This window comes from Herpailurus yagouaroundi, unplaced genomic scaffold (assembly GCF_014898765.1).
Source record: "Herpailurus yagouaroundi ecotype Mexico unplaced genomic scaffold, PumYag 28, whole genome shotgun sequence".
NCBI lineage: Eukaryota > Metazoa > Chordata > Mammalia > Carnivora > Felidae > Herpailurus > Herpailurus yagouaroundi.
The window spans coordinates 159,387,410-159,406,559 of NW_024412376.1; positions in this window are offsets into that span (position 1 = coordinate 159,387,410).

The window sequence follows — 19,150 nt, forward strand, 5'->3', positions numbered from 1 at the left end:
CATGGTGGATGTTGGTAATGGGGAAGGCTGTGCACGTGTGGGTTCAGAAGGGTATATGGGAAACCTCTGTACTTTACTCTCAATTTAGTTGTGAATCTAAAACTGAGGGCTTCATGGTCTAAGGGTAGGGCTAGGGTATTGAGAGCTTATCACTTCTCTTTGTCAATGATAAGAGAACTTGCCAATGACACTAATTCTGAGATCATTGTTTCATGGAGGGCTGAAAAAGACAATTTTCAGTGGACTGACACACTGAAGTGATCTCTCCACTAACTTGTATTTCATGGTTCACAATATGTTGATTATACTTATGGCTTGTGATTTGGTGGGGGGTGGGGGAAGAAGACATTTTTTTTTTTCTTTTTAACTGTCTACCTCTAGTGAAGTTTTGAAGAAGTTTTTTATTCAAAAGGAAAGATTTCAGAACTACCTAAAGAGATGTGGCATTTTATCCTCAGGCCCAGGAACCACATCATGGAATCTAAGTAAGTCTAGGAAGTTGGTGTGGCCTTTATCACCAGAGCTGGCTGAATCACAACCAAGGATAGTGGGCAACACACTGGCTTTAATATCAGAGACTTGACATAGAAATTTGGCTCTGCTGTGTATTAAATAGTGAGCTTTGAGAAGCTATTTACTTTTGTTGAGGGTCAACTTTCTCATCTGTGAAATGCATTCATCTCAGGGTTACTGTAGAGAGTAAATGACAATTGGTGGAAAAAAGTATGGCGCTACTTAGGCACAGTGTAAGTGCTCCATCAGTCATAATGATGATGATTGTTACTTTTATTACCCCTTTACTCTTCATCTCCAAGCTTAAAGTCAACACCATGCTTCCCAGACTTTCACATACCAATTAATAGCTGGGGATCTTGTTAAAATGCAGTGTCTGACTCCGGAGGTCTGGAACAGGGACCAAGGGGCTGCATTTCTGACCAGGTTCCCAGGGGATGCCAGAAGCTTCGAGCCTCTAACGAATCTTCAGGAATTAAAGTGACAAAGTGTCCCCTTACATGCTGTGCAAGTTCCACCATTTTTTCCCCCTTTGCTGGGGAAGATGAAAATACGATACTTGGGATAGAAACCTGAATTGAAATATCATGATTTCATTGTTTTCTCAGACATAGCTAAAAACAATACTGACATTCAAGGGCCAATTTTCTGTCAATTTGCCAGGCTAAATTTTTGGTATTTTGCTGTTGAAAAGAAACCTTTCTCCATTGTGTGGTGTCTCAAAACATTTGTTCCTCCTTATGTCCCCTGTGAGCCAACCCCCCACAACCTCTTACCATCTTGAGGCCAGTGGCTTCTGACAGAGGCCTATCAGGCCAACTCACTTTGGACCTGGAGACCACATGTCCAGCATCCGACTGATACCCATTTTTAATCGGAATATGCCATTTTATTTTTGGTAAAAATGCTCTTCAAATGAGAATGAAGATTACAATGGGAAATTGTGGCTGTCAAGGGAAAAGGGCTATTTTGAATAATATCTCTCATAATTGGGGTAATTTTGACAAACTCAGACATTATAGAATTCCATGCATCCTCCCCACCAACAACAGGTGAGGGAAGAGTACTTTCTACCAGGCAAAAGCCTAAGCTACTCTCCCCTTCCTAGCCTATAGTAATGATGGTGAGTTTCATGGCAGTCAAGCTTACTGCTCTCTAGAAACATGTTTTATTCCACCCCTGGTGAGCAATTAGAAATTTATGGCTTAAGCCAGGAGAAGGATAGAGCTGGGGCTGGGGAGTTGGCCATGGTAATTGAATCATAACGTTGGTTTTGGTTTTTACATTGATGAAAAATATGCACAACATCCTCTGTCCTAGAACAAATTGATCAATAACTTAAGTCTCGAATAGATGTAGCAGATTTCTTGTACTCTCTGGTTACATACTGGGGACAGCTACCAAATGGTTTTTCCTTTTAGGATATTGGGTTACTCTGTGACTACAGTTTGATTCAGGGATTGGTTCCCTTTTGTGATGGTGTGTGTGTGTGTGTGTGTGTGTGTGTGTGTGTGTGTGTGTAGGTGTGGACTTGCCACACCTCCATGCTACTCTACTGGGTTCCTGTGCCTGAAGCCACCCTTCAGGGATGTCAGCTCTCAGGATTCTCTCAAGTGGAAACTTGTCTTTTAGAACCAAGTATCATGGATAGAGCCACTTGTCTCCACAACAGGATAAGTGGTGTTATCCAGGGCTTTGGAAACAGATGGACGTGAGTTTGAATCCCACGTGTACCACAGCTGTGCTGCACCGGACAAGGATTCGGTGAGGTAAAGGAGGCTCCTAGGATGTAAATTTAAGGTGGAACTCACACTCAGGTGGGGGCACTGGGCACTGAGAGTGAGTACCTCCTTAAATGCTCTACTCTGGTTCCTCTCTTTCCTTACCCTGGTCTGGCCCTGCTGTGTGACCATGGAGACTGTTTCCTAATCTATAAAATGGGGGCAATAAGAACTATCTCTTGGGATTGCCATGAAGATTAAATAAAAGGATGTTGATAAACTTCTTGACATGGTGCCTGGATAAATGGTAGCTGTGTTTAGTTTTAATTCACCCATTAACCGAGCATCTTGACAGAACTCGCTCATAGGATAGCTAGAGTTAATCCCTTTGTCCTTTGGAGGAAAACAAGAATCAAGGAATATTTAGAAATGTCTTCACTTAGGACATTGTTCCTTTTGAATTATTCTTTAGGAATTCATTTATTTAAATCTCTCTTTACACAATTCAATTTCTCACTGTTGAAGTATAAAGTGAGCACTAGTAATGAGAAACTGAAATTTGAGCGTATCTAGTTACATGCAGAGCAGAGCTGGGGGCTCCCCTGTGAGCGAGCACTTCATTCTGGGGAGACAGAATGTCTCGCCCGGAGAGTGAAGGACCCAGTGATTTGGGCTGTGTGTCTGATGCCCCTGCTCACTGCCTGGTCCCGGATGGGGAGGTCCCAGGAGGCTCTGATCTTGGTGCTCCATCACTGTGATCACTCACTTAGCACACACTCAGAGCAGCTTCAATTTCTACTTGCAGGAGCATATACTTTCCCTGCTCTGTCTTCTCCCTACTTGGTTTTTCTGGTGGGAGGGTGACCTAAGCATTCATGGCCAAGATGGAGGGGAACCTGATAGAATACTGGCTGGTAAGATGAGAAGCTCCGAGGGGCTTGATTCTCCCAATTGATATTCTTGCCATGTTGTTCTAAAGAAAGAAAAAAAAAAACTTGTGATTTAAAAAAATTCCCTTCTTCACCTAGAGTTAACTAAGTGAAGACCAAGTATTACTGATTCTACCAGATTCCCCCTTCCTTCCTTGGAATATTGCTTCCAACTTGGTTGCTGAGGGATAATGACAACATATTTTTGACTTCTGGTTCCATCTGAATGTCTTTTTAAACATTTTAATTTCAGTGTAACTAACATATGGTGTTATATTAGTTTCAGGGGTATAATATAGTGATTCAACAATTCTGTATATTGCTTACTGCTCAACATGATAACTAAACTCTTAATCCCCTTCACCTATTTTACCCATCCCCCACCCACCTCTCCTCTGGCAACCATCAATTTATTCTCTATAGTTAAGAGTCTGGGTTTTTTTTTTTTTGTCATTCTTTTTTTCTTCGTATGTTTGTTTTGTTTCTTAAATTCCACATGTGAGTGAAATTCTGTGGTATTTGTCTTTCTCTGACCGGCTTATTTCACTTAGTGTTATACTCTCTAGCTCCAGCCATGTTGTTGCAAATGGCAAGATTTTATTCTCTTTTGTGGCTGAATAATGTTCCATTATCCATTCATGATCAAATATAATGATATTTTATATCCACTATATATACAAAATTCCATACATGTATATCACATCTTCTTCATCCATTCATCTATTAATGGACATGTAGGCTGCTTCTATAATTTGGTTGTTGTAAATAATGCTGCACTAAACATAGGGGTTCATCTAGCCCTTTGAAATAGTGTTTTCACATTCTTTGGGTAATAAGTACCCGGCAGTGCAATTAATGGATCATAGAGTAGTTCTATTTTTAATTTTTCGAGCAAACTCCATACTGTTTTCCACAGTGGCTGCACCAGTTTGCATTCCTACCAACAGTACATGAGGGTTCCTTTTTCTCCACATCCTCACCAGCACTTGTTTCTTGTGTTTTAAAAATTTTATTTATTTTATTTTAGCCATTCTGCCAGGTGTGAGATGATATCTCATCGCGGCTTTGATTTGCATTTCCCTGATGATGAGTGATGTTGAGCATCTTTTCATGCATCTGTTGGTCATCTGGATGTCTTCTTTGGAGAAATGTCTGTTCATGTCTTCTGCCCATTGTTTCATTAGATTCTCTGGGTTTTTTTTGGTGTTGCGCTATATAAGTTCTTTGTAGATTTTGGATGATAACCCTTTATTCAATATGCCATTTGCAAATATCTTCTCCTATTCAGTCGGTTGTCTTTTAGTTTTTTTGGTTTTTACCTTTGCTGTGGAGAAGCTTTTAATTTTGATGTAATCCCAATCGTTTATTTTTGCTTTTATTTCCTTTGCCTCAGGAGACATATCTAGAAAAATGTTGCTATAGTTTATGTCAGAGAAATTACTTCCTGTGCTCTGTTCTAGGATTTTTATGGTTTCAGATCTCACATTTAGGTACTTAATCCAATTTGAGTTTATTTTTGTGTGTGGTGTAAAAAAGTGGTCCAGTTGCGTTCTTTTGCATGTTACTGTCCAGTTTTCCCAGGCCCATTTGTTAAAGAGATTGTCTTTTTACCACTGGATCTTCTTGACTCCTTTGTCAAAGATTAATTAATTGTGGGTTTATTTCTGGCTTTGTATTCTGTTCCATTTATTTGTGTGTCTATTCTTGGGCCAGTACCACACTGTTTTGATTACTACAGTTTTGTAGTATCTCTTGAAATCCTGGATTGTGATACCTCCAGTTTTGTTCTTTTTCACAATTTCTATGGCTATTTGAGGTCTTTTGTGGTTCTATAAAAATTTTAGGATTATTTGTTTTAGTTCTGTGAAAAATGCTGTTGGTATTCTGATAGGGATTGCATTAAATCTGTAGATTGCTTTGGGTAATTAGACATTTTAACAGTATTTGTGCTTCCAACCCATGAGCATGGAATGTCTTTCCATTTGTTTGTGGCTTCTTCAATCTCATTCATCAGTGTTGTATAGTTTTCAGAGTACCTTTCATTCCCTTGATTAAGTGTATTCCTATGTATTTTATTACTTTTTGTGCAACTGTAAATGAGATTGTTCTCTTAGTTTCTCCGTCTGCTGCTTCATTATTAGTGTATAGAAATGCCATGGATTTCTGTACATCAATTTTGTATCCTGCTACCTTACTGAATTCACTTATCAGTTCTAGTAGTTTTTGGTGGAGTCTTTATCATGTCATCTAAAAATAGTGTAAGTTTTACTTCTTCTCTACCAATTTGGGTGACGTTCAGTCCTTTTTGTTGTCTGATTGCTGTAGCGAGGACTTCCAGTATTATGTTGAATAAAATTGTGAAAGTGATCATCCTTGTCTTGTTCTTGACTGCAGAGGAAAAACTCTATTTTTCCCCAGTGAGGGTGATGTTAGCTGTGGGTTTTTCATATATGACCTTAATTATGTTGAAGTATGTTCCCTCTAAACCTACTTTGTTGAGAGTTTTTATCATGAAGGGATGTACTTGGTCAGATGTTTTTTTCTGCATGTATTGAAGTGATCATATGGTCTTTATCCTTTTCCTTGTTAGTGTGCTATGTCATTTTGATTGATTTGTGAATATCGAACCACTCTTGCATCCTGGAAACAAATCCCAGTTGATTGTGGTGAATGACTTTTTAAAAATGTACTCTTGGATTTGGTTTGCTAATATTTTGTTGAAGATTTTTACATCTATGTTCACCAGAGGTACTGGCCTGTAATTCTTTTTTTTTTTTTTTTGTAGTGTCTTTGTCTGGTTTTGGTATCAGGGTAATGCTGGCCTCATGGAATACATTTAGAAGCTTTCTTTCCTCTTCTATTTTTCAGAATAGTTTGAGAAAATAGGTATGAACACTTCTTTAAATGTTTGATAGAATTCACTTGTGAAGGCATCTGGTCCTGGGCTTTTGTTTGTTGGGATTTTTTCTTTCTCTCTTTTTTTTTTTTTACTGATCGAATTTCGTTGGTAGTAATTGGTCTGTTCCACCTGAATGTCTTTTAGCTATCTTATTAAGGGCTCTCTATATCAGTTTCTTACTCTGTAAAATAGAAGATTTAATTTCTGGGCCATCTTTTCATAGAATGAACCAATTCTGAGGCCACTGTGTGTATGTATTAGAATTGGAGGCTATAACATAAGAGACTGTTAAAAACTGAGAACAAACTGAGGGTTGATGGGGGGTGGGAGGGAGGGGAGGGTGGGTGATGGGTATTGAGGAGGGCACCTTTTGGGATGAGCACTGGGTGTTGTATGGAAACCAATTTGACAATAAATTTCATATATTAAAAAAAAAAGAATTGGAAGCTATGTTAAGTCTAAACACATTGCTTGATTCACAAGCTGTATGTTCAGTTCTAGATGACACACAATTTAAGGAATGTCAGGACACATGTAGTCACTGCATTTTCCTACCAAGCCTGGATTCTTTTTATCTTGGAGTCCCAGGTAATCCCTACCAACTGATCAGAGTTGTTTCATAGAGTAGGACCTATTTGGTATTCTTAGTCTAGGGGATTAACGAAAAGGAGGTCTTCTTTGACCTGGAGAATCTTAGAAGCTGGATTGATAGATGAAGCCTGCGTGAGTTGAGGAGGATCTGAAGAAATCCACAATGAACATATAAAGACTTGGGAGGTTGTGGGGCGTAAACTAACACTCCTGTAGGAAAAAAAAATGATCTGACTTGGAGGATTTAGGTGGCTGACTTAACTGAAATGTTTAAGATGGTTTGGCGTTGGATTGAGGGAGGGCCAAATGACCTCCCAGACAGGGAAAGCTGTAGCAGGAAAGAGCCCTTGGGGGGATGAGTGTTAAGATAGAACATATAACACTATGTAACTTCAAAACACATAAATCAGATGGATCTATTTTGAATGTTACTAAATTAAAAGAATATGCTAGATTTATCTATATTAAATGCTTATTTAATTCTAGACTAAATATAAACTTATTCTCACACTGTTGAAAGAGCTTCTGGCCAATGATACAGGTGGAATTTCCCAGCTGGGTATCAGAATAATATAGAGCAAAGAGTAATGGGCCTTGAGTTGGAATTGAAGGAAAGCTGGAAGACACCTGGTGTGTGCAGTTTACACATGTCATTCAATTGATTACTTATCTGTCAAATATTTGACTGCCCCTGTGCCAGGTGCAGGGATAAAAAGAGGAACAAGGTAGGGGCCTTTCTCTGAGACTGTCTTAGTCTAGTGGGGTAGGTAGACTCATAAATGGACCAATGTAATTTTAAGTGTGTGTGACAGGAAAAGCCATGCTTCCAATGTTTCTCCTTTCCACTGACACCACTACCACAGTCACAACACTTTTGACACCAGGTGTGGGAGTTTTCTCCACCAAGTTGGGTATCCTATAATTTCACGTCATCCTGACACCATCTACCTGGAGAGCGTCAGATCCCACAGGCTAAGGGCTCAAGTGTACAAGACCTTTCCCTCTTCAGGCACTAGTCCCAAGGCCAGCTGGTCACCCGTGCTTCTGACATATCAGCTATAAATCAGAGGTTCTTACCACCGCCTCCTTGGGTTCAGTTAATTTGCTAGAGGGGCTCACAGAACTCAGGAAAACAGTTTCCTTACTGTCTATGTTTATTATAAAAACCCATGATAAAGGATACAGATGAACATCCACATGGAAGCGATGCATAGGACAAGGGCACAGAACTTCGATGCCCTCACTAGGCATGCCGCTCTCCCCAGATCTCCATATGTTCTCCAACCTAGAAGCTCTCTAAGCCCAATCTTTTTGGGATTTTTATGGAGACTTCATCACATTTCCAGCCCTTTCCCCATCTCTGGAGAATGGGGGTGGGGATTCTAACCATGGCTTGGTCTTTTTGGAGATCAGCCCCCATCCAGGAGCCCACCAAGAGTCCCCTCATTAGAACAAAAGACACTCCTATCATTCAAGAAACTCCAAGGGACTTAGGAATTACAAAGGAACTCTGTGACAGAAATGGGGAACAGATACCAATACATGCATTTTTCTGTGATGTCACAAAGTGGATTGTGAGCAATGAGAAGGACATATTATGGGAATATAAACTTCTCTAATGGTTCCATCAGTTCCGTGTGGGTAAATGGTACTATCCCCATTTTACAGTTGAGGATGTCTATGCTCAGAGAGAGCTGAGGCCATTCAAGGCCACTTTGCAATCCGTCATAACTGGGAACTGACGCTTAACCTGAAGCTCTTTCCTAGAGGGGGTCATTTGAACCCTCACGAGAGGCCTGGATTCAGGTCTAGCTGGGTGATTAGCAACCCAAGATAGCTCAAGCATGTCATTTCACCTCAGTGGGCTGCAGTTCCCCCTGTGTAGCCAGAGGAGCTGAGATAGGAGGCTCCTTCCACTTCTGGCATGGGTGTGACTTGATGACTTGCCTGTAGTCTTCAGATTTGACCTCCATTTAGCTCTGCTGGTGAGGAGATATTATGGATCAACCATATACTACATAGACAGTTTCTCTCTGCTCAGACACCTGATAGTTTGTCTCATAAATTGCCTTGTGGAACGTGCAAAGACAGTTGCCTTTGGTGAGAGGTCCAGTCCAGGCTCATTCACTTTCTTGCCTTGCTCTACTAGTATGTAAATTGGAGATAAAAATACCAGATTCTGGAAGTTTAAACTGCTTATGAGTTAAAGCTTTATAGCTTTATGTTTCTTTTCTACATTCTGTCCTTTTTTTTTTTTTTTTGGCTTGGGGTTTGCCCTTATTGAGAGCTTTTGGTTTAGAATGTCGTATCTTTGCGCCTGGAGAAATGGGACTTTTTAATGTAATAGCAGAATACACCACAGGTGGCTCAGGACAATGGATCACACTTTCCCCTTAGGACTCAGGTTGTAATTGGGGTTATAAATTAATTGTAACAAGGTGTCAGAAAATCTTTCACAAATAAGCACGACAAACTTAACCCATTGAATTACAGAAAGTTTAAATCAGATCCCGGAAATGACAGATTCTGTGTCCTAGCTGAAATCTAAACTTGTGTGCACATGTTTGCGTGACGGCAGTCCCAGCTGGCAGGAACTTGAAACACAACCAAATATGCCACCTTAACCAAGAAATACAACAGGCTGCTTATTGGGGTCATTTGAAAAGAGACTATATAACCATTTTCTGATCTCTCTGATATATATTTCTACAAATAACACTAGGGAGAAGTGAAAACTGTTTTATGGTTCATAAGGAATCAACTCCATGAAACATGAGTTTCAGATGGGGCTGGCCTACACATGTCTGAATCCCTGTAGAATCTTTAAAAATAAGCATATGCTTCCCTAGCATTATCAGAGGTCTCTGATCTGCTCTGTGTTCGATTCTCCTTCCTTTCTCCAACTACTCATAGAAGACAAAGACAGCCAAAGAAAATCAAGCCAGTTCCACATTTGCTGCACTTACTCTTCCTCTCTGATTAAACATATTTTCCTAAATATCCCCTCTCCTCTTTTGGTTTGGCCAGGATGGACCTACGATGAAAACGCCAACTCATTTTAAAGGGAAAGTAGGGCCATAAATGGTAGTGTGGTGTTGTGGAAAGAATACGAATGGCTTTGTAGCTGTGCCTGTCCTAAAATCTTAGTTCCTCTGTCTTCTATTTGTGGGGTCCTCTGCATGCTACAGAGTATGTCTGTGCCCCTATTCCCACATCTGCTCATTGGGAAAGGTAAAAACTAGTTGGTAGGGTTGATGTGAGCATTAAAGAGTGTTGTAAATCATGTAATCAGGAGTTATTTTTTTGAGTTGCCCTATCCTGAAAGTTCTGAGGGTTGTCTACAATAAAAAATGGCAGCAAGAAGGGGAAAGGGGCAGAAATGCTGGAAAATGGTCATTAGTAGGATTAAATTAACTAGCCCCCATGTGACTGAGGATGACCTTGTGTTATAACATAACCTAGTTATGTTAACCTAGTCTCCAGGGTGACTGTTGAACAAAACTCTGTTGAGCAAAACCCTCTACTGGTTTTTGATGAATACACGGTGGGATTAAAAAAACAAACAAACATGTATCTCTGCTTCTTTAAACCACTAGCATTTTGATGTTGGCTTATTGCAGCAGAACCTAGCTTATCCTGATGGACATCATTCCTCTTCAGATTACTGAATTTCTCTTTTGTGAAACTCAGATATCTCCATGGTAAGACCATATTCACTGTCTTTCAAGTTTCTGCTTAAAAACTCTACAGTTATTGTTTGGAACAGTAGCATCAGATTTAGTAGTGACATGCCCAAGAGAGCTTTTCTTAACTGCAACATCTCTTTCATTATTTGGTTTCAACAATGTTGACTTTTTGGCCGGTGCTTGCTCTGGAGAGGCCAATGTTCTCTGAAAAGACACCATATTCTGACTTCACTTGTTAATGACCCTCAGCTTTGTATCTCTGGTCTGAATCTTTTCTCTGAAGTGCAGATTTGCTGTCCAACAGCTGTTTGATGATGCTGCTTGGATATTAGCCATCTCCCATTTAGCTCGGCTGAAGCACTATTGTTTCCTGATTTGTACCCCAGCTACTCTGCACTTGCTTTCCGCTATCATTCAAGTGAAATCTCGATTCCTAACCCTGGCCCACAAGACCGTGCCTGCCTCTTTCATGCCTTCATCCCCTGTTCCTCCACCTAGGGTACTTGGGCCCAGTCACATGCATTTTGCTTCTGATCCTTAGACAGCCATTTTTCTCTCTAGCCTCTGGCCCTCTGCACTTGCCAGGCCCTCTGCTTGGATCCTCTGGAACAATCTTTTTCTCATTACTAAGTTCTTTTTAGGTAAGTCTCCTTGCCACCTTAGCAAACACACTTGTTAGTACCTTATAAGACAGGAAATTATCTTACATATTTGATTAAGTGTTTTACTCTCTGCCTCCTCATTCTCCCTTAGAACATAAGCTGACTGAGGGCAAAGACTCTCTGTTGGTTTTGCCCTGCATCCCCAAGGCCATAATAGTGCTTTCCTAGAACACAGAAGGCACTAAGTAACTAGTGGTGATGTAGGCTGGAGTGGGCATGGGAGTGGGGCTGTGCTGAAATTAGGTGTTTATGTCCCTTTCCCCCATGAACTCTTGAAGGCAAGGGCTATTGTCTGAAGTATAGTAAGAGTTAGTGAACTTAATTAATGATAGTTCAGTCAGTTAAAGGAATGCCTCTAAGTCACTGAGCTAAGTCATTGGCATGAAATGAATTTCATCTCTGCCTTCCCCCAAGACTCCAAGGACCCAACCACAGTCTGTGGTATGCCTTCTATGTGCCACACACTGTGAGAAGCACTTTCTCTCAGTTCACTCCCACACTTGCTCTATGCTGCCATATGACATGTTTTCCCAAATATTTCCTGCTCCTTCTCTTCCAGGAACATGGTATCATTATACTCCCTGGCCCCCTTACTGATGGATGGAGACTTATGACTAGTTTTGACTAAGAAACTTCGAGCTAGGGTGACATGCACCACTTCTGGGGGAGAGCACTTGATTGTCACTGAGAAGCCCTACTGAACTCATGTTCCCTCTGGCGTGGCCTCCCCAAATGGCTGGCAGGTAGGCTGCCCTGTCAACCTGGGTTCCTGAAGGACATGAAAAGCAAAGCTCCCTTGCTGCCTCCTGACGGGCATGTTATGTGATCAAGAAGTACCTTTTTGTTGTCCAGGATGTGGAGAATTGGGGACTATTTGTTACTACAGCATAACCTAACACATTCTGACTGAGAGATGAGTTACGATGGTCCCATTTTGCAGATGAGATACTTCATATTCAGGGAGGTAACTTTCCCAGAGACACACAGCTGGCAAGTGGGGCACTCATCCAGACAATACTATTTTTAACAGATATATAATTTAGCCAGTGTAAGCTTTACTAATTGATTTTTCAAGGTATCTCATGTGTCTTTAGTTTCTCTACATCAGTCTTAATCTGACTCAAATCCCCTGTCACATGTGGTGGTAGAAAACTCAGTCTCACCTGGTCATTTTTGGGTCTGGTTTTTCTTCCTTAGACTTTTAAGAGTAGCCCGGGTATCATCCCTGGAACACACAGCTTTGGGAGATCTAGTCGACCTCATGGTTACTCCTACTGCACTGCATGGTCCTGACACACCTGGAGGTTTTATTGATTCAGTGGCATACTTAGATGTAGGAATCAGCTCAGTCCTGGGTACACCTGAGTCTCAATAGCTACATCCCTCAGAGGTCCTGCTACCTTTCCCACTCCTAGGACTCAGAAGGAGACTCTTTACATTTTCACTACCCTGGGCATCATAGATCTCTGGACTCCTGCCTCTGTTTTTCCTTCTCTCTCTGACTCCCTTCTTTCCTTCCTTCTTTCCTTCCTTCCTTCCTTCCTTCCTTCCTTCCTTCCTTCCTTCCTTCCTTCCTTCCTTCCCCAATATTTTTTGAGTGACTACTATAATCAGGCACTAGCCTTTGTGTTGGGGACAGAGAGGTGAAACAGACAAAAACTCTTGCCCTCAGGATGTTCAGTGACAGAGAGTCATTGAGAAATTGACCACAAATACAATAAATGAATTATATGGAAGCTTGACAGAGTTTGGAGCTATAGAGAAAGCAAAGTAGGGAAGAAGGGTGGGTGGTATTGGGAAGAGGTCAGGGTGAGCCTTGTATTTTCCCCAGAGGCAAAACAAATGATAAAACAAGCTGGTGGCTATCTGGAGGGAGAGAATCCCTGGCAGAGGGCAATGGGCACGTCACTGCTGAGGGCGAAACGTCCTGCCTGGTGTGTGCCTGGAACAGTGGGGGCCTGCAGTGGAGACGGGCAGATGGCACTGGGGCAGATCGAGCCTCACTTCTTGCTTGGAGCGAGATGGAAGCCACGTGAGGAATCTGGCTGGCAAATGGTGTGATCTGATTTTCCTTCTAAAATGCAGGCAGGGAGACCACTTAGGATGCTATTTCAATAATAGTTTCTTTCCCGTATTGGAGCACCTCCCTCCTCTGTCTCTCTGTTCAGGCAACACCCCTACCTCTTCCAGTGTGCTTCTCCCTGCCTCCTCTTCTTTGCTCAGGGAAGGCTGACTGCACTTATCTGGATGAAGACAACTCCTTGGAAGACAGAAGGACCTCAGTACATGCCAGCACCTTCTGAATTGGTCTGGCCCCTGAAGTTAGGGGACACAGAGGCTCAGCTGATCTTGGAGGGGAGGGAACAGTGCAAAGACCAAAAGAGAGATAGTATCTGAATATTTTATGAATACTTCATTGCAGCAAACAGCTATCATCTCAATAAATATCCTGCCCCATAGGCGTTAAGTGTTAGCAGGTGCTTAAAGTAGGTTGGAGTACATGAGAAGGCAGAAGGCGAGGTCAGGAAGAAAAAAGCATGGGAGTGTGTGCATATGTGTATAGGTGGGAGGGGGACATCTTCTAGCAATTAAGGTGAAATTTCTGGGGGCAGGAAGAGGCAGAGGTAAAGCCCTTCAGATGGTGCTGCCACATAAAATATAGAACATCCCGTTAAAGTTGCATCTTAGATACACAATGAACAGTTTTCAAAAAAGTGAGTATGTCTCAGATCTTACATGGGACATGTAGCACGGGACATGGGACATACACTGAAAATATTTTTTTTAAAATTTTTTTAACATTTATTTTTGAGACAGAGACAGAGCATGAATGGGGGAGGGGCAGAGAGAGAGGGAGACACAGAATTGGAAGCAAGCTCCAGGCTCTGAGCCATCAGCTCAGAGCCTGACGCAGGGCTCGAACTCACGGACCGTGAGATCGTGACCTGAGCTGAAGTCAGACGCTTAACCGACTGAGCCACCCAGGCGCCCCTGAAAATACTATTCATTGTTTTCTAAGTTCAGATTTCACTGGCCATACTGCATTTGTATTTGCTAAATCTTACAACTCTGATCTCAGATGAGTTTTGAACGTAGCCATGGTTGAAAACCGTTGCTTGAGTCCCCAAAGATGTGTGTTCTCTGGACAAAGAAGTGGGGAAGAGGAGGGTGAGATCTTTGGTGGAGGAATGCTATGTGAACAGTGGCAAGGCTTGCGATAGCCTGGCCCACTTTGTGCTGAGAGAAGGAGTGCATCATGGGAAGTCTCCTCGCCAAGTGCCTAATGTGTAAAATGTGAGTCAGAACCATTGGTTTACTTCTTTGTTACCTTCTTTCCATCCTGGAGAAAGATGTATTTGTCACTGATTGCGGCTACTATCAATCATGGCGTCATTTATTTCTCTTTACATTGGATTTTTCAATTTAATTCCATAGCTGGGATGTAGTTATTTCACGAAAAAAAAAAAAAATCATCCCTCTTTTTCCTCCGGGCCCTCAGATGGTGTATCATAAATTAAACATTCACATAATCCCTGTTGACACAAAAGGGAAGTTTTGGACTCAAAAGACCCCAAGCTGAGAAAACGAGACTAACGATGAATGGGGTGTCTCCCTCTCTGTTATCGCAGGCAGGGTCTCCTAGGGCTATTTATTGCTGAGGGGTGCAAACAGCCATACTTCAGGCTGGTCAAGATTGTCCACCTACCAGGGAGCCCATTCCTAACACACGTTTCAGATGCTTCCTGCGCAGAACATTTGTCCTTTTAATACTTGACCTACAGCACACATGTGTGATGACTCTCATCTATTACGTGTTTCGGCTTCATGGACTTTTCTTTGCTCCAGTGGAAACTATTTTAATGGACTTTCTTTGGACTCATGAAAATACTCAGAGTTTGGAGGAAAGTCCCTGAAGGGTCTGCTGCCTTAAATTCTTCACACTATAAGGAAATTGGGTTTTGCACATCTTCCAGCTTGCTCTACTTTGGCTGGGTAAATATTTATTGAATACCTTCCAGGTGTGAGCCCCTGGCCTTGGGAGGCAGCCGGGGATGGGGGGAAGGACGTGGCACTTACATTTCACAGACAGGGATTCAAATTCAGGTTTCACAGACACTTCCTTGGACACTACCTCGCTTCCAGTGACAGGATATCAGCCCTAATTCTATTTTTTTTTTAACGTTTATTTATTCTTGAGACAGAGAGAGACAGAGCGTGAACAGGGGAGGGGCAGAGAGAGAGGGAGACACAGAATCCGAAACAGGTTCCAGGCTCTGAGCTGTCAGCACAGAGCCCGACGCGGGGCTCAAACTCACCGTGAGATCATGACCTGAGCCGAAGTCGGACGCTTTAACCGACTGAGCCACCCAGGCGCCCCAGCCCTAATTCTAGTAGTGATGCTCGTACTAGACCACTGCTAATGTGACTCCTTATACTAAGCCTGAGGCCAGTTGCAATAGTGACAATGCTTGCAGTAGTGATACCCATTCTAATACTGTGTATCAGTCAGGGTTCTCCAGAAAAGCACAACCAAGAGGGGGTGTAGATAGAAAGAAAATAATTTATTTTAAGGTATGGGCTCTCAGGATTATGGAGACTGGCGAGTCCGGAATCTACAGGGTGGGCCAGCAGGCGAGAGTCTCAGGAGAGGCTGATGCTGCAGTCCAAGTTCAAAGGCCATCTGCTGGTGGAATTCTCTCTTGCTCAGTGGAAGGTTAGGCTTCATTGCAGTTAGGCTTTCACCTGATTTGAGGGGACCCACACCATTATGAGGGGAATTCTGCGTGACTCAAAGTCCACCGATGTAAGTATTCATGTCATCCAAAAATACCCTCCCCAAAACATCCAGAATAGTGTTTGACCAAATATCTGGGGGGTGCAGCCCAGCCAAGGTGACAGGTACAAGTAACATATTGGTAGTGATCCTAATATTAAAAGGTACTAATATTAAAATGCATCATATCAGGGTTCTACCAGAGAAACATAACCAGTGGGAAATGTGTGTGTATCTCTCTATCAATCAGTGTATGGATATATAAATATATATAGAGAGAGACTTAGTCCTAAGACCTGGCTTATCGTGAAGGCTGGCTGTCCAAGTCAGAAGCCCATAGGCTGGCCATCAGGAAGTACATGCTGGGACTCCCAGGCAGAAGGCTGTTGCTGCAGTCCATAGATGGGATTTCTTCTTCTTCTGGGAAGTCTCAGTTCTACTCCTCAGACCTTTCAACTGGCTGGAATCAGACCATCTGGATTATCAGGATAACCTCCTTTACGTAAAGGCAATTGGTTATGGATGTTAATCACATCCACAAAACACAGTTGGACACACGAAACTGACCATCGCAAAAGATATGTAGCCATAAGCACCTGACTTGGCGCATAATGTGTCCAGTCGTTTCTAGCTAGGGCGGTGAGAGATTCAAAGGCAAACTATGTATTAATCCTGATACTAAGAAGCTTATGATATAGTAGAAAGATATGGCTAGACTCAAGTATTTATATGACAAGGGAATAAGCAAAACAACTTACATTTACCGAACCATTAGGATGTACCAGGCGCTGTGTTAAGAGCTTCACATACATTTGTTGGCGTCCCGTTAACACTGTGAGATAAATATTATGATTTGTATTTTTTAGTGGAGGACACTGAGTCTCAGAAGGTTTCAGTTATTTGCTTAAGATCACACAGCTAACAAGTCCCAGAGTGAGGATGGCCGCCTGCTACAAGCCAGCAGTCTCAGCCGAGATAGAAGTAAGTTCGGTGGGAGGGGAGCAGAGGACGTGTGCAGCGGAGTCAGAGACGGGGAGAGTCCTGGGGATCAGTGGTGTCAAACCAGGGCTGCCAGAGAACCAGGTTGGTAGACCTGAGGATGAAGGGCTGAGAGAAAGCAGGTGATCCAGAAGAAGGGAAAGACCTGGAAAGCGGATACATACATGGGGCCCAGGGGTGGTGTCCTCCATTAAGGGTCCGTGAGAGAGGAGACAGATGCTCAGACACGGCAAAGCGGTGGAAGCCATCAAACTCGGGACATCTTTGGCTTGAGTGGATTTCCCAGGAAAACCACTAAAGATGCTGAGTTTGATTTCTGGGTTAACAATGGCCCTCCAGCCACCCCCTCTCCCCCCCGCCCCCCACCAAAGCATGAGTAGAACCAGGAGCTCAAGAGGCAGAAACCATCAGTGATACGGTCAATTAACATTAATGGTAGTAGTGAGAAGAGCAAGAAGGGAAGGGAAGGGGGAAGAAGGAGAGAGAATTCTGAGAAGGTCACTTTTCTTCGCAGAGCCTGTCACTCTTGTGGCTCATTTGTAGGAAAGTGAGCTTATGGGCGGTGCTCAAGTAACTTTTTGGGACACGTTCTCATTGTTTTCTTAAGTCCCGAAGCCATGAGGAAAATCACGGAGGAGAAATGGAGGGATTGAATATCTGAAAGCAGCAAGTCCAACTTGGCTGGGGCATTTTTTTGGGTGCAAAATTTATAAAATGCCTTGAAAGTATTTTCCACGGCACATTCAGTGACTTCACTCCGCCTCGCTTAGACGGTCTATTTTGGTTTCGAGTTCATAAAGCCCCTTTCTCTCCCCCTCGTCTCCCTGCTCAGGGTTCACGTCCAGATAAAACAGCTAACTCAAATATGGTGTAAAAATACAAGCCCCTTTTAGCCTGGCTTTTCATGCTGCGCCCCAAAGTGTCCCTGCGTGTTGAAAGTGAGAAGGGGCGGGGCCGGGTGGGGCGGGGGGGGGGGGGGAAGGTGTTTTTCCAGCTCCAGTTCTGAGAGCGGGCACCTTCTGGAGCCGGGAGCCCGAGCCCCTGCGCCCTTGCTGCCGTGGAAATCACTCAGGGTGATGCCCGCATGCAGCGGTCGCTTGAGAGCTGGAAAACCTGCCAAAGTCAGCAGCTGGAGTAAGTTGAGTAAATCAAGTTAAGAGGGAACGGGACAAGATTTTGGAAAAGGAGAGAATGCATGGGTCAAACCATTAACCAGGCCTGCAGGGTTAAGATGATGAGATATAAATGGACTGGTATTTCCTGGGTTTAGAACAGGAAGTCTGGATGGGATTTATATCTGGTCCTCTGGCTCTGCTGCTCCCGGGAGCCTTCTTTCCCAGCCGCCCGCCTGCCCAGTGGGCCTCAGGTGTGGGGCATTGAGAGCAGGATGGGGCACACGCCAGAAAGCTCTGGGTTTTGCAGCTATAAATACATTTATCCAGCCCGTCATCCTCAATTAATGCTGGAGTGTTCACAATACAGCGCTCTTCCCACGGGCTGCATCGAAGACCACGCAGACCTCCCCAAACTCTCCTTTCTGGACTTTTAAAACGTTTTCTCTTCTCATCCTGACAGATACCTGGGGCACAGATTCCCTGCCTCTTTTGGAACCGTGATAGTCACAAATAACCGCCATGGGGGACTGGGTGAAAAGGGGATTGTGCCTCCAGGCAAGTCCGGATATTGATTTGGTCTCTGGGGATCCCTGTCTCTCACCGGGCTTTGCTGGCTCAGGTTGATGGAGGAGCTTTGCCCCAGTGTGTGATGTGATCTGGAAGGGTGACCTGGAGGGTCCTTCTGTCCCAGTCTGTTGTTGTTGTTCTATTTTACCTTCCAAGCGCCCTGCGAGAGAGGGAGTAGTGGTTATTTTTTTCGTCTTACAGATAAGAGAAGTGAGGCTCAGAGTGCTTAAGTGGCTCACCCATGGCCATGCAAGCCATGTGTATCAGATGCAACACTGTGAGGTTGGTACAGTAATCCCCATTTTACAGATGAAGAAACCAGGGCTTTGAGACCCTAGCAAGGTAATACAAGGACACCCAGTGAGTGAGGGGTGGGTGGAGCTAGTCTTAAATACAGATCTGTCTCATTCCATGACATCGATGACCTCCACCTGCTCTGAAGCCCTGTCCTCCCCACTGCTGTCCCTGTAAAGTCCCCTAGAAAATGCCTGGTGGGACTTTGAGAGTTGGATAAGATGGCTGCTGCCTCCCCTGTCCACACCCCACACACAGAATTGTTCTATCCTCTGCCTCTCACGATCATTCTATCCATGTATTCGTCTATCCATCCATCCTTCCTTCCTTCCTTCTTTCCTTCCTTCCATCCATTTATCTATCCATCCTTCTATCCTTCCTTCCTTCCTTCCTTCCTTCC